Below are 18,056 nucleotides of genomic sequence, written 5' to 3'. Positions count from 1 at the left end.
GTGATCTTCAATGTCCCATAGCTGTCTCAACTTTCCTGGCAGGACAGATAGAGACCCACATTTGAAAGCCTGCCAAGTTTTAGAAAACTATTACACAATGACGTCATTTCCTTCCTCTGAGATTTAAAAAAAAACAAACTCTTTTTTTTTTAAACCTCAGAGTCAACTTGCTAACCACACATTTTTTGCACTCCACCTTTAAGACAGTCTTTCATCTGGACTCCTCAATCCCTTTGAACTCTCTTTTTTCATGGTTTCCTTGAAAGTATATCCTCTCAAGAGTTCCTTTTCTGGCTCCTTTCATCTCCTGCCATCAATCTTTCTCCAGTGTTCCACTCCCTCCATGCTCTCTTCCTTGGCAGTCCTGCTTCTTGTCATGTGTAAATGTCTATGTGTGGGACTCACACCGATTTTTCCATCCACCTCCCTTCTCCAAGGCTTCCAGATGGAATTTCATACAGCCTGAATAATGCCATTCAGGCAACAAATGCTTGCTGAGGGCCTAACATGTGGCAAACATGGTGCTAGCTGCTTGGGATAGGAAAAACGAAATAGACACACTTCCTATCTTCGAGGAGCTCACAGTTCAGTGAGAAATAAAGTTCCAATAATTATAAGAGAGAGATATTCATACTTACTATGTGACAGGCACTTTTCTAAGTGCTCTATAAATATGAATTCATTTAATTCTCATAACAATACTAGGAGGCAGATACTAGTATTTTTCCCATTTCATAGATGATATGGTGTGGGGCACCTCACTGGCTCAGTCAGTAGAGCATGCGACTCTTGATCTCAGGGTCGTGAGTTCAAGTCAAACGTTGGGTGTAGAGATTACTTAAATAAATAAATATTGGCACAATAATTTGCCCAGGGTTGCTCAGCTAGTAAATGGCAGAGCAGGATTCAAACCCAGGCAGGTTGGCCCCATTTCCTGGGCTCTTAAGTACTGCACTGCTCTACAGAGTCCTTTTGTTCCTCTGTTGCACTGTCTACAGAGTGCTGTCTCTGAGTCCAATCTGAGTTCAAGTCTTGATCTGCCATTTAATATTGATAACCTTAGGACTCTCTAAGCCCCAGTTTCCTCCTCTATAAAATGAGGTTAATAATGATACTTACCTCATATGGTTATTGCGAGGAATAAAAGGAACTTAGTACATGGTTGGCACTCAGTCTGCATTCAAAAACTGCTAATTATCATCATCATCATTACTGTTGCTGTTGATACACAAAATACCGTATAATGGACCTGAGAATCTCAGAAAAGTTTACATTGAGGAGGTGGTATGAGAGCAGAGTTTTGTTTTTTCTTTAGATTGTACTTACTTGAGGGGCGCCTGGGTGGCTCAGTTGGTTAAGCGTCTGCCTTCAGCTCCAGGTCATGATCCCAGGATCCTGGAGTCCCAGAGTTGGGCTCCCTGCTCAGTGGGGAGCCTGCTTCTCCCTCTCCTCCCAGCTCATGCTCTCTCTCTCGATATCTCTGTCTCTCTCTCAAATAAATAAATAAAATAAAATCTTCTTTTAAAAAAAAAGATTTTAACCGGGCGCCTGGGTGGCTCAGTTGGTTAAGCGACTGCCTTCGGCTCAGGTCATGATCCTGGAGTCCCTGGATCGAGTCCCGCATCGGGCTCCCTGCTCGGCAGGGAGTCTGCTTCTCCCTCTGACCTTCCCCCCTCTCATGTGCTCTCTCTCATTCTCTCTCTCTCAAATAAATAAATAAAATCTTTAAAAAAAAAAAAAAGATTTTATTTGAGAGAGAGAGCACAGGTAGGGGGAGGGGCAAAGGGAGAAGGAGCAGCAGACTCCCCATGAGGAGGGAGCCCAACTTGGGACTCAATCCCAGGACCCCCAAGACCATGACCGATCCCAGGACCCCGAGACCATGACCAGAACCGAAGGCACACACTTAACCAACTGAGCCACCCAGGCGCCTGAGAGCAGAGTTTCAAAGGATTATGCTCTCACTGAATAAAAACTGGCCCTTCCTCTCAGATCATTAATCCTGCTAATGGCATATTGTTTTCCTGGTTACCCAGGTTCCAAGCTTAAGCCATCTCTAATTCCATTATTTCTCTCTCTCTCCACATTTAGTCAGTTGCCATGTCATGTTAATTGTGTGTCCTACATTTATTTCTTGCCTCTACCCACTTATCCTTTTTATTTTCATTGCTAATAACCTATACAGATCCATTAGCCTCTCTCAGATACTAAAGCAAGAACCAATGGGAAGCAGCATGGGGTAGTGTAGTAGACCACAGTAGACCACTGTAGTGGTACCATCCTGAACTAAGCTTGAATCTCAGTTCCTCCATTTATTCCATCGAATATCAAATGTAAGAGAAATCTCAGCTCTAACAATTACAAGGTATCTGAACTTGAGCAAGTTGTTTCACCTTCTTGAGCTTCATTTTCCTCATTGAGACTCTCATGGACTTGTCTCCATCTCCTTTAGAAAACACAGTACTGGGGCCCCTGGTGGTGAAGTTGGTTGAGCTTCTGACTCTTGGTTTTGGCTCAGGTCCTGATCTCAAGGTCATGAGATGGACCCCTGTGTTGGGCTCTGAGCTCAGTGAGGAGTCAGCTAAAGTTTCTCTCTCCCTCTTCCCCTGTACCTCCCCATGCTCACTCACTCTCGCTCTCAAATAAATAAATAAATCTTAAAAAAAAAAGAAAAGAAAAGAAAGAAAGAAAGAAAAAGAAAGCACAGTACTTTCTACCCGACTTTTTTTCTCTATGACGGAACTATAAATTCCTTTTGGGCCTACTCATTCAATAGTAAGTACTATTTCTTGAATGAATGAGTGAATGGATGGATGATCCTGAAAGAAATGGGAGCCTCCTAATAAAAATCTACTATCAACGAAAGAACACAGGTAACAGACAAAAAGGAATATGATCACACCCTGCCTCTTTTCTTTATCCCCTTTATTTTATGGGCTTCATGATCTGGGAGAAGAGCTTGTGACAGATTCTTTTATTTTTTTAATGTTTAAAGTTTTTATTTAAATTCTAACATACAGGTAATATTAGTGTCAGTGACAGATTCTTCTATTTTTGTAACAGAGAGGGACAGCTGGGAAAGGTCCAGAGCAGAAGCTAAAAATCAGAAAATGTGTGTGGAGTCAGTCCCAACTTTGTAGGATCATCAAGTTTAGCACAATAGTGCTGATGTTTGTATTCCATTTATAGTTCTCAAAGTTATTCTACATCAAAGCACACCTATGAGGAAAACACTCCTTAAATTCCATGATGAAGAATACTTTTGTAATTTATTTATTTTTAGATTTTTTTAGTCAGTGAAAATGACTACTATTTAAAATATATTTTAATGAGAACACTTTTTCACTATCTTTTTTTTTTTCTAAAGGTTTTATTTATTTATCTGAGAGACAGAGATAGCAAGGGAGAGCAGGAGTAGGGGGGAGAGGAGAAGCAGACTCCCCGCTGAGCAGGAAGTCCAATGTGAGGCTTGATCCCAGGACCCTGAGATCATGACCTGAGCCAAAAGCAGACGCTTAACTGACTGAGCCACCCTGGCGTCCCACTTTCTTTTATCTTTAAATAAAAATGATTTACATTTTTAATATGAAACTGCTCTGCAATTAGGACTTAACTGCTTCCTGATCTACTGATTCCCCAGTGCTTCCAAGGCACCTGTTAGACAGGTCCTCCTCTGCTGGAGGTCCTTGTGGCAACTTCAGGGGCCTGATTGAACCATTTTCAGTTTTGCATTCACTGAAGGGATATTCTTGTGACCTTGAAGAATATGTGCTTTTTCTAATCCAAGCATCTTCTTTTTTTTTTTTTTAAGATTTTATTTATTTGTCAGAGAGATCCAGTATAAAATGCTGTTAATCACACAGACCTGGAAGATGGGAGCAGTTCTATAGGAGGCTTAGCAGGTAATGCAGTTCTGGGTGTCTAAACTGAGCTATTCCTTAGCATTTGGGAAAATGTTTCAACAAAAATTAGTTCTTCACTTCCAAGACAAAGCAGACAACAGAGGTGGTGGTCTAACAGAGTCTCAAAAAGTTACAAGAATTGTCACTATAGCGGAATGATTAAAATAAACATATATTGAATGCTTTTTTCCTTTTTTCCCTCAATTTTTTCCAACTGTTCACCTGCAAGTAGTTGGAAGCAAACAGTAAAATTGTGATTTAAAATTTTACTTTTGCTTGCCTGCATTCTTTGAGATGACAGTCGCTCGGTTTAATGATGGTTTGCATCTAGTCAAATCATGTTTTTGTTTTTCCCTTCTATGTAAAAATGAACTCTAGTTCTTAAACTGTTCTACCAAGGAACTGATTTTATTTATTTATCTATTTTAAGTAAGCTCTACGCCCAACGTGGGGCTTGAAATCACAGCCCTAGATCAAGAGTCCTGTGTTCCACTGACTGAGACAGCCAGGCGCCCCAGGAACTGATTTTAGTGTTGGATGAAAGAATTCCCCTGCCACAACCTTTAGGTGACTTATAATCACCTTTGACCATCATTCTTCTTTTAAAGATATTATTTATTTATTTGTCAGAGAGAGCAAGCGAGAGAGCACAAGCAGGGGGAGCGGCAGACAGGGGGAGAAGCAGGCTCCCCACCGAGCAGGGAGGCCAATGGGGACCAGATTCCAGGACTCTGAGATCACGACTGAGCCCCCCAGTCATCCCTTGACCATCATTCTTTTTTTTTTTTAAAGATTTTATTTATTTATTTGAGAGAGAGAATGAGATAGAGAGATCATGAGGGTCAGAGGGAGAAGCAGACTCCCCGCCGAGCAGGGAGCCCGATGCGGGACTCGATCCCGGGACTCCAGGATCATGACCTGAGCCGAAGGCAGTCGCCCAACCAACTGAGCCACCCAGGCGCCCCGACCATCATTCTTGAAATGCTGATTAACAGTGTGTTTCCATAGAAGTAATCCCTTTTCATCCTGAGTTCTCCAAAATAACACTCTGCTTTTACTTTCAAAGGCTGTCAATGTTTAAAATAAAAGCCTTTGGGGAAAAAGTAAAAATCTCTTCATCATAGATTTTGAGCCTTCCTTTGAAGCTCAAGGAATGTCAGCTTCCTTTAGCTCTGCTAGTAGTTACATCCACAGGGAGATATGAATGAGGCTAAGGCATGTGACATTTTCTGTAACCCTCAAGACTCTTGTGACCAACACGTGAGGCAAGGAACCTCTTAACTTGTGGAAGTTAACAATGTCATGGAAAAAAGGTTCTTAATGAAATGAAATTTACAGAGAAAGACAAATACCATATGATTTCACCAAATGTGGAATCTAAAAAACAAAGCAAACAAGCAAATGATCAAAAAGCAGAACCATAACTACAAAGAACAAATTGATGGTTGCTAGAGAGGAAGGGGGTGGGAGGAAGGGGCGAAATGAGTGAAGGGGATCAGGAGACAAAGGCTTCCAGCTATAGAATAAATGAGTCACGAGGATAAAAGGTACAGCTTGGGAATATAGTCAATGGTACTGTAGTAGCATTTTACAGTGACAGATGGTAGCTACAATTTTGCTGAGCATAGCATAACATGTAGTTGTTGAATCACTACATTATACACCTGAAACTAATGCAACATTGTGTGTCAACTATTCCTCAATTAAAAAAAATTTTAATTTAGAAAACTTGAGATGGGAAGAAGGGAAAGGACTGATTGACACAGGTCAGAGGAGACTCTCTGTGACAGCAGCCCTGAAATATTTGCCAGAGAAACGAAAAACTTGGTCAAGGAGATTTCTGAAGTAGAGAATCTGGCAAATGTTTCTTCTGTACTGGGTTTCTAGTGACTTGGAAAAAGAAGGTGAGACCTGGAATGAAGAAATACATTGGAAAATTACAGTAGAAAGGGTCTGGTTGAGTCAATGGTCAAGGGATGTATTTAATTTGAACCGTTGTATTGCCCACCATAATGCCTGACATTCAATATATGCTTAATAAATTTTTCTTAAGTAAACTCTACACCCAACATGGAGCTCCAATTCAATGACCCCAAGATCAAGAGATCGAGTTGCATGCTCTACTGACAGAGCCAGACAAGCACCCCTACTTAATAAATATTTTTGGAAGAGGGGCGCCTGGGCAGCTCAGTCAGTTAAGCACCCAACTCTTGGTTTTGGCTCAGGTCATGATCTCATGGTCTTGAGATCCAGCCCCAGGTGGAGCTCTGTGCTCCGTGGGGAGTCTGCTTTCACCTCTCCCTCTCCCTCTGACCCTTCCTTTCCCCCACCCCCAAATCACATGCACACGCTCTCTCTCACTCTCTCTCTCAAATAATCTTTAAAAAAATAAATATTTTTGAAAGACAAATAAAACTGGAAATGTAGTTTTTTGGTTTTTGGTTTTTTTTTGGAAATTTAGTTTCTTGTGACAAACTGATGTGGATTTTTTGTATTTGTGATCACGTTATTTAAGGCTGGATGAAGATTGCTATGCTTTACAGTTGAGTTGTTTTGTTTTATAAAGCAGGGTTTAGCTGGGCTTGTGTGGTATTTTAAGGAGTGAGTTGTGGGAAAGGGAGCCTGCAGGATATTTTTAGGGAGAATGTACAAGGGCATGGTCTTCAAGAAGAAAAATTTTCTTAGGAGGAGAAAGATACCCAAAGTGAACCTTCAGTTGGATATTGCCTTGAGCCCTATTTTCATTGCAAGTTTCTTTCTGCTTGGAGGTTTAGAGATTCTGAATACAGGCGAACAATTATTTCTATTAAAGAAATATACTTTGGATGGGGCACCTGGGTGGCTCAGTCAGTTAAGCCTCTGCTTTTGGCTCGGGTCATGATCCTGGGGTCCTGGGATCAAGCCCCAAGTTGGCTCCCTGTCAGCCGGGTAGTCTGCTTTTCCCTCTGCCTCTGCCCCTCCCCCTTGCTCGTGCTCTCTCTCTCTCCCTCTCTCTCTCTCAAATAAATAAATAAAATCATACACACACACACACACACACACACACACACACACACACTCACACACTGGTGGGGCGTTTAGGTGGCTCAGTCAGTAAAGCAGCCAGGTCTTGATTTTGGCTCAGGTCATGATCTCAGGGTCCTGGGTTTGACTGAGCTCAGCATCTGGCTCTGAGCTCAGTAGGGAGTCCACTTGAGGTTTCTTTTTCTCTCTCCCTCTCCCGCTGCCCCTTGCTGTGCATGCATGCACACATGCGCACTTACTCTCTCCTTCTCAAATCTAAAAAAAAAAAGATACATACACACACATACCTTGGGACTTAAAATTTTCTGGCAATATGTATAGCTATTGACAACAAGAGATTTTTTTTTTTTTTAAAGATTTTATTTATTTATTTGACAGAGAGGCAGCGAGAGAGGGAACACAAGCAAGGGGAGTGTGAGAGGGAGAAGCAGGCTTCCCGCGGAGCAGGGAGCCCGATGCGGGGCTCGATCCCAGGACCCTGGGATCAGACCTGAGCCGAAGGCAGACGCTTAACGACTGAGCCACCCAGGCGCCCCGACAACAAGAGATTTGAGTAAACCCTGTGAGGTAAGTGGATTTTACTTTATTATCTTATTATTATCCTTTTTAGTCTCTACACCCAGTGTGGGGCTCAAACTCACCACCCTGAGATCAAGAGTCACATGTTCTACCAACTAAGCCAGCTAGGGACCCCAGGGTAAGTGTATATCAGGAGCTTTCCAGTCTTTAAATGTTTGGTAGAATTCTTCACTAAAACCATTTAGACCTGGAGATTTCCTTCTTTAATTACATTATATTTTAAATTATAAATTAAATTTCTTTAACAGTTATAGAGCTATCCAAACTATCTATTTCATATTGGGTGAGTTGTGGTAGTTTGTGCTTTTCAAGAAATTGGAATACAGAATGTTTACTTCATCTCAAAATACCACCCTACAAAAATACTTATGGATGACAAAGAGAAAAAGAATAACTTTAGACAGGAAAAGTCTTCCAGACACCACCTTCACCACTGATCAAGGTTAACATCTCTAGCAATGGGTGAATCAAAACTATGTACCACCTGATAGGATATAATGACAAGAACACAGCATCCCTTTAGTGCTATTCCTAACAAAGATAAATACCCTAAATCCTATCATGAGGAAACATAAGACAAGTCCAAATCAAGCAACATTATACATAATAAATGTCCGATAATCTTCAAAAAAATCAAAGTTAGGAAAGAAAAGGAAAGAACAAGGAACCATGCCCCTAATTGAAGGAGAATAACGAGATGTGCAACTAAATTCAAAGTGTGATCACAGATTGGGTCGTTGAGCTATAAAGAACGTTATTGGGACAAATGATGAAATCTCATAGGCTGCTGAAAACCAGATGGTGATATGTATCAATGTTAATTTCCAGCTTTGATGGTTGTACTCTGGTTACGTATCAGAATGTCCTTATTTGTAGAAAATACATACTAAAGGATTTCGGTGATAAGACAACAAGCTGTCAACTTATTCTCAAATGGCTCAGAAAAAAATAATCTTTTTGTACTTAAAAAAAAAGCTTTTCTGTAAATTTTAAATAATTTAAAAATTTTGTAAATGAAACTTTTTTCCAGATAGCCTTTTCTCATTTTGATCACTCTGTTATTCTAGAGCTCCTAAACAATGATGGATATATTTGACATCCATTTGTATTAGATATCATCTACTTATTTGGGAATCTTTCTACATTTCTTTCTAATCTAATCTTTCTAATTTATTTCCTCAATGAGATTATTAAACCCTCAAAAGAAATATATTATGCTTCTATTTCCTTTGTATTTCCTTATAGTATCAAATAGCTACCCTTCATAACCACTTGAAAACACGAAAGGTTTTGGAACATGAATTATCTGAATAGTTTAATTGCTTCTTTCAATTTAAGCCCATTGAAAAACTTTAAATAATCTCTCTTAAGTCATATGATGGATCCAGGAACCAAGTCTGTGCTTATTGCTCTTTCACACCCATCACTGGCCTCTAGGATTCATAGAAATATGTGTCTTGGTGGAAAAATGAGTCACTCCACCAACGCGCAGCTGGACTGTCACACCCAGACAACAAAGAAAATGTGGAAATCTGAGCGAAGCACAAGGAATCTATGTCTGAACAGGAGTTCACATTCTTCCTGTTCTGTTACATTATGAAATGGAAACATGGTTTCCTGGGAAAAGGGCCAGATTTCACAAATTAAATGGTTTTGGTTAAATGTGCACAGCTGCTAAACACTTAAACTGTGCTTATTGAGAGTCTTATTTTAAAGATCTTGTCTTGATTCCAACTGGAAAGTTGAGAGGGGGGAGGGGTGGTCTTCTTGTGTGAATGGAATGAGTTTAACAGAAAGTTGTCTTGAATACTACCAGTTCTTGACCTGGTTCAAGTGCATGAAAGGGAAAAAAGGTTATGCACATTTCTTGCCACCAATGGTATGTTGACCATTCTGACATGTCCCTTTACATATATGAACAGGTTTCATCCTCCAAAGAACCTTAGTATTTTTTATTATGGGAAAGTTCAACTGTAGACAAAAATAGAGAGAATAATACAATGAATCCCTATGTACCTATCGCCTTGCTTGAACAAAGATTAACACATGGCCAATCTTCTTTCATCTACATCCCCGTCCACTTCCCTCAGAACTATTTTGAATCATATCCTAGATGTGATATCATTTCATCTGTAAATACTTCAGTATGTATCTCTTAAATATAAGGATTATTTATTTACTTATTTTAAAGTGATCTCTCCACCCAATGTGGGGCTCAACCCCCAAAATTGGGTCGCATGCTCCACCCACTGAGCCAGCCAGGCCTCCCCAAGGATTATTTTTGAAGTATAACCACAATGCCACTATCATACTTTAGAAGTTAATAATAATTCCCTGATGTCAAAGATCTAATCAGTATTCAAATTCCCCTGATTGTCTCATAAACCATTTTTTTGCTAACAATTTGTTCTAATCAGGACCATACACTGTAATTGGTTGACTTTTTTTTTTATTTATTTTTTTTTTATTTTTATTTTTATTTTTTTTTAAGATTTTATTCATTTATTTGACAGAGAGAGAGACAGCGAGAGAGGGAACACAAGCAGGGGGAGTGGGAAAGGGAGAAGCAGGCTTCCTGCCGAGCCGGGAGCCCGATGTGGGACTCGATCCCGGGACTCCAGGATCATGATCTGAGCCGAAGGCAGTCGCTTAACCAACTGAGCCACCCAGGCGCCCCTGGTTGACTTTTTTTTTTAAAGTAAACTTTTTTTTTTTTAAGATTTTATTTATTTATTTTTGTAAGAGAGAGAGAAATAGAGTGAGCACAAGCAGGGGGTAAGGGAGGGGCAGAGGGAGAAGCAGACTCCCCACTGAGCAGGGAACCTAATGAGGAACTTGATCCCAGGACCCTGGGATCACGACCTGAGCCAAAGGCAGATGCTTAACCGACTGAGGCACCCAGGTGCCCTTAAGTAAGCTCTTTGCCCAACGTGGGACTTGAACTCATGACCCTGAGATCAAGAGTCACATGTTCTACCAACTGAGCCAGCCAAGTACCCCTCTTCTTCTTTTCTTTTTTTTCTTTAAGATTTTATTTGAGAGAGACAGACAGACAGAAAGAGTGCAGGCAGGGGGGTGGGCAGAGGGAGAGGGAGAGAGAGAATCTCAAGCAGATTCCCTGCTAAGCACAGAGCCCTATGTGGGGCTTGATCTCACAATCCTGAGATCCTGACCCCAGTCAAAACCAAGAGTCAGCCACTTAACCAACTGAGCCACCCAGGCACCCCTTCGTTTCATTCCCCCTTCATCATCATCTCTTCCTCTCCCCTCCACCTTTGCAATTTGCTTGTTGGAGAAACTGGGTTGTTTGTCTTGTAGAGTTTCCTACCTCTGAATTTCACTAATTGCGTTCCTACAGTGTTGCTTAATGTATTTCTCTGACCTTCAGGTTTCCTGTCAACTGGTAGTTAGATCCAGATGCTTGATCAGATTCAAGTTTGATTGTTTTTTGTTTGTTTTTTGTCAAGAATACTTCATGGGTGTTGGTGTGTACTTCCTATCACACCCTAGACACATAATATCAATCCTCTCTTTTCGTGATGTTAAGATTAATGAGTAGGTTTAGGTGTTGTTAGTCTGATATAACAATTATAGAGTTCCCCATTAGTTTCCACCTCAGAGTTTTAGGAGACATTAATGATCATTATCTTCATCGTTATTTTACTAGAGGTTACAAAATGGTGACATTCTAACTATCATTCTATCTTCATTTATGAGCTGAAATTATTCTATAAATAAGTTTTTTTTAAAGATTTTATTTATTTATTTGACAGAGAGAGACACAGCGAGAGAGGGAACACAAGCAGGAGGAGTGGGAGAGGAAGAAGCAGGATTCCCGTGGAGTAGGGAGCCCGATGCGGTGACTCGATCCCAGGACACTGGGATCATGACCTGAGCCGAAGGCAGACGCTTGACTGAGCCACCCAGGAGCCCTTCTTTTTTTTTTTTTTAAGTAAGCTCTACACCCTGGATGCCTGGGTGGCTCAGTCGGTTAAGGTCAAGAACTCAAGACCCCAAGAGCAAGAGTTGCATGCTCTACCAACAAAGCCAGCCAGGCACCCCTAAGAGGTTTCCCTCACCAAGTATTTGGTTACCTAGAGGTACAATTCAGAGGTAGGATAAATGCTTATTTCTCTTTATTTCCAGTTTTTAGAATAATTACTTGTTCTCTAGTGGTGTCCAAAGGTGAGTCCCAAGTAGTTTTTTTGTTTAGCATCATTATAATGTTCATCATTATGAACTCATGAATTTAAACATATTTGATGCGTATTACCTGAAATCAAACAACTGGAAAAGTAAATTAACAATGTCTTTCTTTTTTTTTAGAGGGTGGGGGGGCAGAGGGAGAAGGAGAGAGTCCACACCCAGCTCGAAGCCTGACGTGGGGCTCCATCTCACAACCCTGAGATCGTGACCTGAGCTGAAATCAAGAGTTTGACGCTTAACTGATTGAGCCACCCAGGTGCCCCAATTAATTATGTTTTTCTATGCATACTTTGCTACTTACATAAAGAAAGAGATCAATTATAAATAAATAAACCAACATCAGGAATTTCTTCTGTTTTAAAAAGATTTTATTTATTTATTCATTTGACAGAGAGAGAGAGCGCACAAGCAGGGGAAGCAGTGGAGGGAGAGGGAGAAGCAGACTCCCCTCCGAGCAGGGAGCCCGATGCGAGGCTTGATCCCAGGACCCTGAGCTGAAGGCAGTCGCTTAACTGACTGAGCCACCCTGGCATCCCAGGAATTTCTTCTTAAAAGCATTTTCCAGGAACTAGCATAGGATTAGCACATATTTAATCTAATCTTCTATAGTTTCTACATCTGTGCTACTAAGACTCCTTAGACTCCTCCTTGTCCCTTTTTCTCTACATGTAATCAATCACTAAGCCCTACTGATCTTCTCTCCTATAGAACTACCATCAGATCTCTTCCCTCTGTGTACACTGTACTCTTTGGTTCAGATAGTCATCTTCTCTTGCTGGGACTACTGCAATATTGTAGTAGCCTCCTGATATTCTCCCTACTTCTGGTCTCAGCCATTTCCAAACTATCATTTACATTTCCTTAAATCAATTTTTTGAATTTCTTTTTAATGTTTTAAAGTAATCTCCACACCCAATGTAGGGCTCAAACTCAAGACCCTGAGACCAAGAGCTGCATGCTCTACTGACTGAACCAGCCAGGTACCCCTCAATTTTCTTTCTAAAATGAAAATCAGGGACACCCGGTGGCTCAGTCGGTTAAGCATCTGCCTTCGGCTTATGTCATGATCCCAGGGTCCTGGGATCAATCCCCGCATTGGGCTGCTGCTCAGCTGGGAGTCTGCTCCTGCCTCTTCCTCTGCCTCCCCCCTCATACTCTCTCTCTCAAATAAATAAAATCTTAAAAAAATAAGATGAAAATCAGCTCCTCTCCCTCTTTTGTTTCTTCCCCCCTCCTCTTGCTCTTTTGGTTAAAATCCTTAAACGGTGCCTTTAACCTTTAGGATAAAGGCCAGACCTATTACCATGACTTCCAGGATGCTCTGTGATTGGGAAACTTTTTCCTGCCCAACCTCACTTTGACCTCTTTGCCTCTAAACATCTTATACAACACCTTATTTAATAGGTGTTCATTTTGGGGGGGGGAATGATAAAAATGTTCTAAAACTAACTGTAGTTGCTAACTATGTGAATGTACTAAAAAACATTAAATTGTACACTTTATTTTTGTAAGATTTTATTTATTTATTTATTTATTTATTTAGCATGCAAGTGGGGTAAGGGGCAGAGGGAGAGAGAGAATCTCAAGCAAACTCTGCGCTGAGCTTGGAGCCCAACTCAGGGATCCTGAGATCATGACCTGACCGGAAATGAAGAGTTGGACACTTAACTGATTAAGCTACTCAGGCACGCTGAATTGTACACTTTATTTTTTTTAATTTTATTTATTTATTTTTAAGATTTATTTATTTGACAGAGAGAGGAAGAAAGAGGGAGAGAGCACAAGCAGGGGGAGCAGTAGAGGGAGAGGGAGAAGCAGGCTCCCTGCTCTGCAGGGAGCCCGATGTGAGGCTTGATCCCAGGACCCTGAGATCAAAACCTGAGCTGAAGGCAGATGCTTAACCGACTGAGCCACCCAGGCGCCCCCCGAATTGTACACTTTAAATAGGTGAATTGTATGTGATGTGAATTATATCTCAATAAAGCTGGGTTTTTTGTTGTCTTTACTTTTTTTGCGCGGTTCAAAAAGGTGGGTTTTTAAAAAAGAAAATGAAAGGGAGAAAAAATAAGTTAGCAAATAGGACAGGAAATAAATTAATACAACCTCACAAGGACCAAGAGGGAGCGTCTCAAGGACAAATTGGTCAGCAGTGCCAAATGCTGTAGGGTCCAAATAAAATTAGAAAAGGAGAGATAATTGGTAGAATATGGAGTTTATTAGTGACTTTTTTTAAAGACTTTTTTTTTATTTGACAGAGAGAGAGAGAGCACAAGCAGGGGGAGTGGGAGAGGGAGAAATAGGCTCCCCGCGGAGTAGGGAGCCCGATGTGGGACTCGATCCCAGGATGCCAGGATCATGACCTGAGCTGAAGGCAGACACTTAACGGTCTGAGCCACCCAGGCGCCCAATTAGTGACTTTTAAGTGCTCGATTAGTAGAGAGGAAGCCGTCTTTTTGGACAGAGAGCAGAAGTTTAAGAACTGAATTTGGTGTTAGAGATCTATAGCAGCAGTTCTAGAAAACAATGAAATTTGAACACTAGAGATTGGACAAACCTAACCTTGAGGAGACAGGAAGGTAAAACCAATTAAGACTGCAGTTTTTATTTGTATGCTTTGTTTTTTTATTTCTAGGATAAGAGACCAGTGCATGTTGAAGGCAGAGAAGGAGGAGAGGTTTTAGGGCATTTCCATTAATTTATTTTCTTGATGTTTTATTTGTTAGTCTGCATCACTGCTTCCCTGAGACTAAAAACTCTCCCCCACAGCAAATTTGCCAGGGCTTTGAATGGTTTCTAGCACTAAGCTATGCATAAAATAGCTCTTAATAAATAATTTCAACTGTTTTCTGGCTCAGGAAAGCTACCCTATATATTAATGTTTGAGGGAGAGAAAAAGAAGGAATTTTTGAGGGAGAGAAATGTAAAATATAATAGGCATTTTTTTTTTGGTATATGTCAGAGGGACAAGAATAGTGCCTATAAATCCAGGGAGAAAAACACCATTGCCGTCTGTAGCAGCTGAAAGCCAGCTCCTGAGAACTGGTTTTCCATGTGGGATGGTTTCTCTGATGTGAAGACACATCATTCATCCCAAGTGTTTAATATTAACAAAACATACTATCTCCCTATGATCTCTCCCAGGATGGATCCAAAACTGGATAGAACATATTGCATGCTGTGCCCCTCACACCTTGCTGGATCTCCCTAATTATATACTCATAGGACCTATGGCAGAACCACCATAGGAGATGAACAATACCTGGTTATCTCCCTCCCCAGCCCTGCACTTTCTCATCTCATGTTGTTGCTGCAGGGAGAGGGGGGAAGGGTATGCCCTTTCTCCTCCTTTATGCCTAGAGACTCTCCCCCTGTGAACCTTTCCCCCTCCCCCAGGAAGTAGTGGCAGTACTCCCTGAGCTGCTGGAGTACCTTCCACTTTGTACCAGAAACTATTTGTGCATCTGTCTCCCTTGCTGCACTATGAGCTTCTCAACAGCAGGGACTGGTCTTTATTAATTCTCCTTGAAGGCCCCAGTCCAGTAGCTGGCTCATGTTAAGTAGTCACACTTCTTGAGCAAATGAATGGATACAGGAATATGACAGAGCTCTGTGAGGTTCCAGCTGCTGACGAGGTTGTATCCCGGTGTTCTTTTTCTGGGCCAAAGGGTTGTTTGTTTCCACCTCTCCATTCCTTTTACAGACTGCCTCAGCAGCTCAAAGTACACAATGGAACAGTGTGCCTTTCAGCAAATAGAGTGAGCAATGGAAAATGCCAAGCATCAACCCTGCATGCAAGCAATGGCATGCTGAATGTAATTCCAAATAGAGACCAACTGACTATTTTCATTGAAATGGAATGAAGCCTTCTGGTAAGGCTCTTATTGGGCTCCATTTCTGGTTATCAGGATTGATAAAGCTAATGCAACAAGGCTCAGCACGCCCCCTGTTGGATTTAACTGGCATTTAGTAAGAAGAAGAACGAGAGAAACTCGATGCAATTTCTTAGACGTAGGTATGCAGGGGTAGGACCCTTTCTGCAAAATTCTCTGTTAAGAGGCATCAAATGAGTCAGAGATGTATTCACTGGACTATCCCTTGGTTATAATTTGACTCATCCACAAATACTGACATTCCTTTTTGAAGAACAGAAATATTTTCCTAATGTGAAAGCCAAAATGGCATGGACTTAATTCCTTTTAGCAAGCATGCAACCACAAAAAACAAATCAACCACTAAAACTCCTCTTCAGCATCTCCCCCACCCCCAATGAGGTTTAAATCGTAATTTCTGAATCTCCATTGATAGAGAACTGGCTACCTTAGTATATCCATACATTGGAAAACAAGTCAGCTCTATATGCAGTGATATGGAACAATCTTCATGGTATATTATTAACTGAAAAAAAGCAAAGTGCTGACCATATATATATATATATATATATATATATATATATATATCTTCCACAAGAAAACAATAACATTTTTTTTTTGAAAACAGTAACAATTTGTCTCTTGGGGGAGAAAGTAGTTGTGCAGACAAGTGTAGAAGGAAAAGTTCTTTTCACTCTACTTCTCTGTGTCCTGTTCACAATCTGTATCCTGTGTGTCACCTGTGAAAACAATCTAACCAATTTAAAAAAGTAAGAACCTGGGGCCCTGGGCTGACTCAGTCCAAAGAGCACGTGACTCTTGATCTCGGGGTCATGATTTGAGTTCCACATGGGGTGTGGAGATTACTTAAATAAAGAAGAACCTTATAAAGGGTTAGTAAGGTTCTCTACTGGCACTCTTCTTTTTTTCTAGAAGTCTTATCAATCCTCAATGGAAGCAACTTAAACTGCTATAGTACATTTTCTCTAATTTTTATTAAAATATTTTATTTATTTTACTTAAGAGAGAGCACACAAGCAGGGGGAGCAGCAGAGGGAGAGGGAGAAGCAGGCTCCCCTCTGAGCAGGGAGCCCTATGCAGAACTCGATTCCAGGACCCCAGGATCATGACCTGAGCTGAAGGCAGACGCTTAACTGACTAAGCCATTCAGGCAACCCAGTACATTTTCTCTTAAATTCTAAAATAAATTGGTAATCTGTCAGTTCTAACAGATATATATCTGCTAGTCATTGGGGCTATCCCAGACTGTCCTAGATACTGAGCTCTTCAGCATCTTTCTGGCTTGGTTCTCTGAATGGATTGTTGGGGCCTGGAGCCCCACTGAGCAGTTTTTCACTCTTCCTAATGATAATGCATGCCAGACTAGAAGTGACCTTTTGCCAAGACCATCATCTGTCCAGCTGGGGAAACCCAAGCTTGGTTTCCTAACCAGGGAAAAGGTTTGCAGCTTTTCTGGGGGAAAGAGGGCTGGTGCCACCCCAGGGAACTCTTAAGTCCAGTGCTGTGCTAGATAGCAAAATAGGGGAGCATGAGCAGCCTCTTTTTCTCTAGACTTCTGAGTCAAGGGTCCTCCTTGGTTCTGGTCCTTGATACCCATCACAGTTGAAAATATGTCTGTAGTTAATCATCAGGCCCGCATATTCGAAACCAGCATGCATGGGTGGCCATGTCTGCCTATCCCTGTCCCAATGAAAGGTAGAGTGCTAAGGTAGAAAGAGCCAGAGAGCAGTATAGGGACCTGATTTGAGCACCAAGCCAAGGCTAACCTGGCAAGTCACTTGCCCTCTCTAGGCCCTCCTGTTACTGTGTGTCAAGTGAGGAGGTCGGATTTGATGATCTCTCTCATTGCCAAGGGCCAGTCTCTGGGATCAGAGAAGTAGATGCACTCCTAGGTCCTGCTCTGGGAAGTCACTGTGAGCTAGGCCTCTGGCAGGGGGAAACACAGGAAAGGTAATTTTTAAAGAGCGGTGAGAGATGGGCAAAAGGCTTTACTTCCTATTTTATTGTCCATCTTAGTCCTACTCTGTTAGTATAAATCTAGGAGGAACCTAGAGGAGCTTTGCAGCTCCTCACCACCACTGTGGTCTTAATCTAAGTTCTCCCTTCCCCCAACAACCCCTCAAACATTTGTTTTAAAGATTTTATTTTTAGGGGCACCTGGGTGGCTCAGTGGGTTAAACGTCTGCCTTCAGCTCAGGTCATGATCACAGGGTCCTGGGATTGAGCCCCACATCGGGCTCTCTGCTCAGCAGGGAGCCTGCTTGTGCGCTCTCTCTCTCTGTGTCAAATAAATAAATAAAATATATTTTTAAAAAGTTTATTTTTAGGGCGCCTGGGTGGCTCAGTTGGTTAAGCGACTGCCTTCGGCTCAGGTCATGATCCTGGAGTCCCGGGATGGAGTCCCGGGATGGAGTCCCGCATTGGGCTCCCTGCTCAGCGAGGAGCCTGCTTCTCC

This window comes from Halichoerus grypus, chromosome 2 (genome assembly GCF_964656455.1).
Source record: "Halichoerus grypus chromosome 2, mHalGry1.hap1.1, whole genome shotgun sequence".
NCBI classification, from domain to species: domain Eukaryota; kingdom Metazoa; phylum Chordata; class Mammalia; order Carnivora; family Phocidae; genus Halichoerus; species Halichoerus grypus.
Note: the sequence above shows the minus strand (reverse complement) of the source record.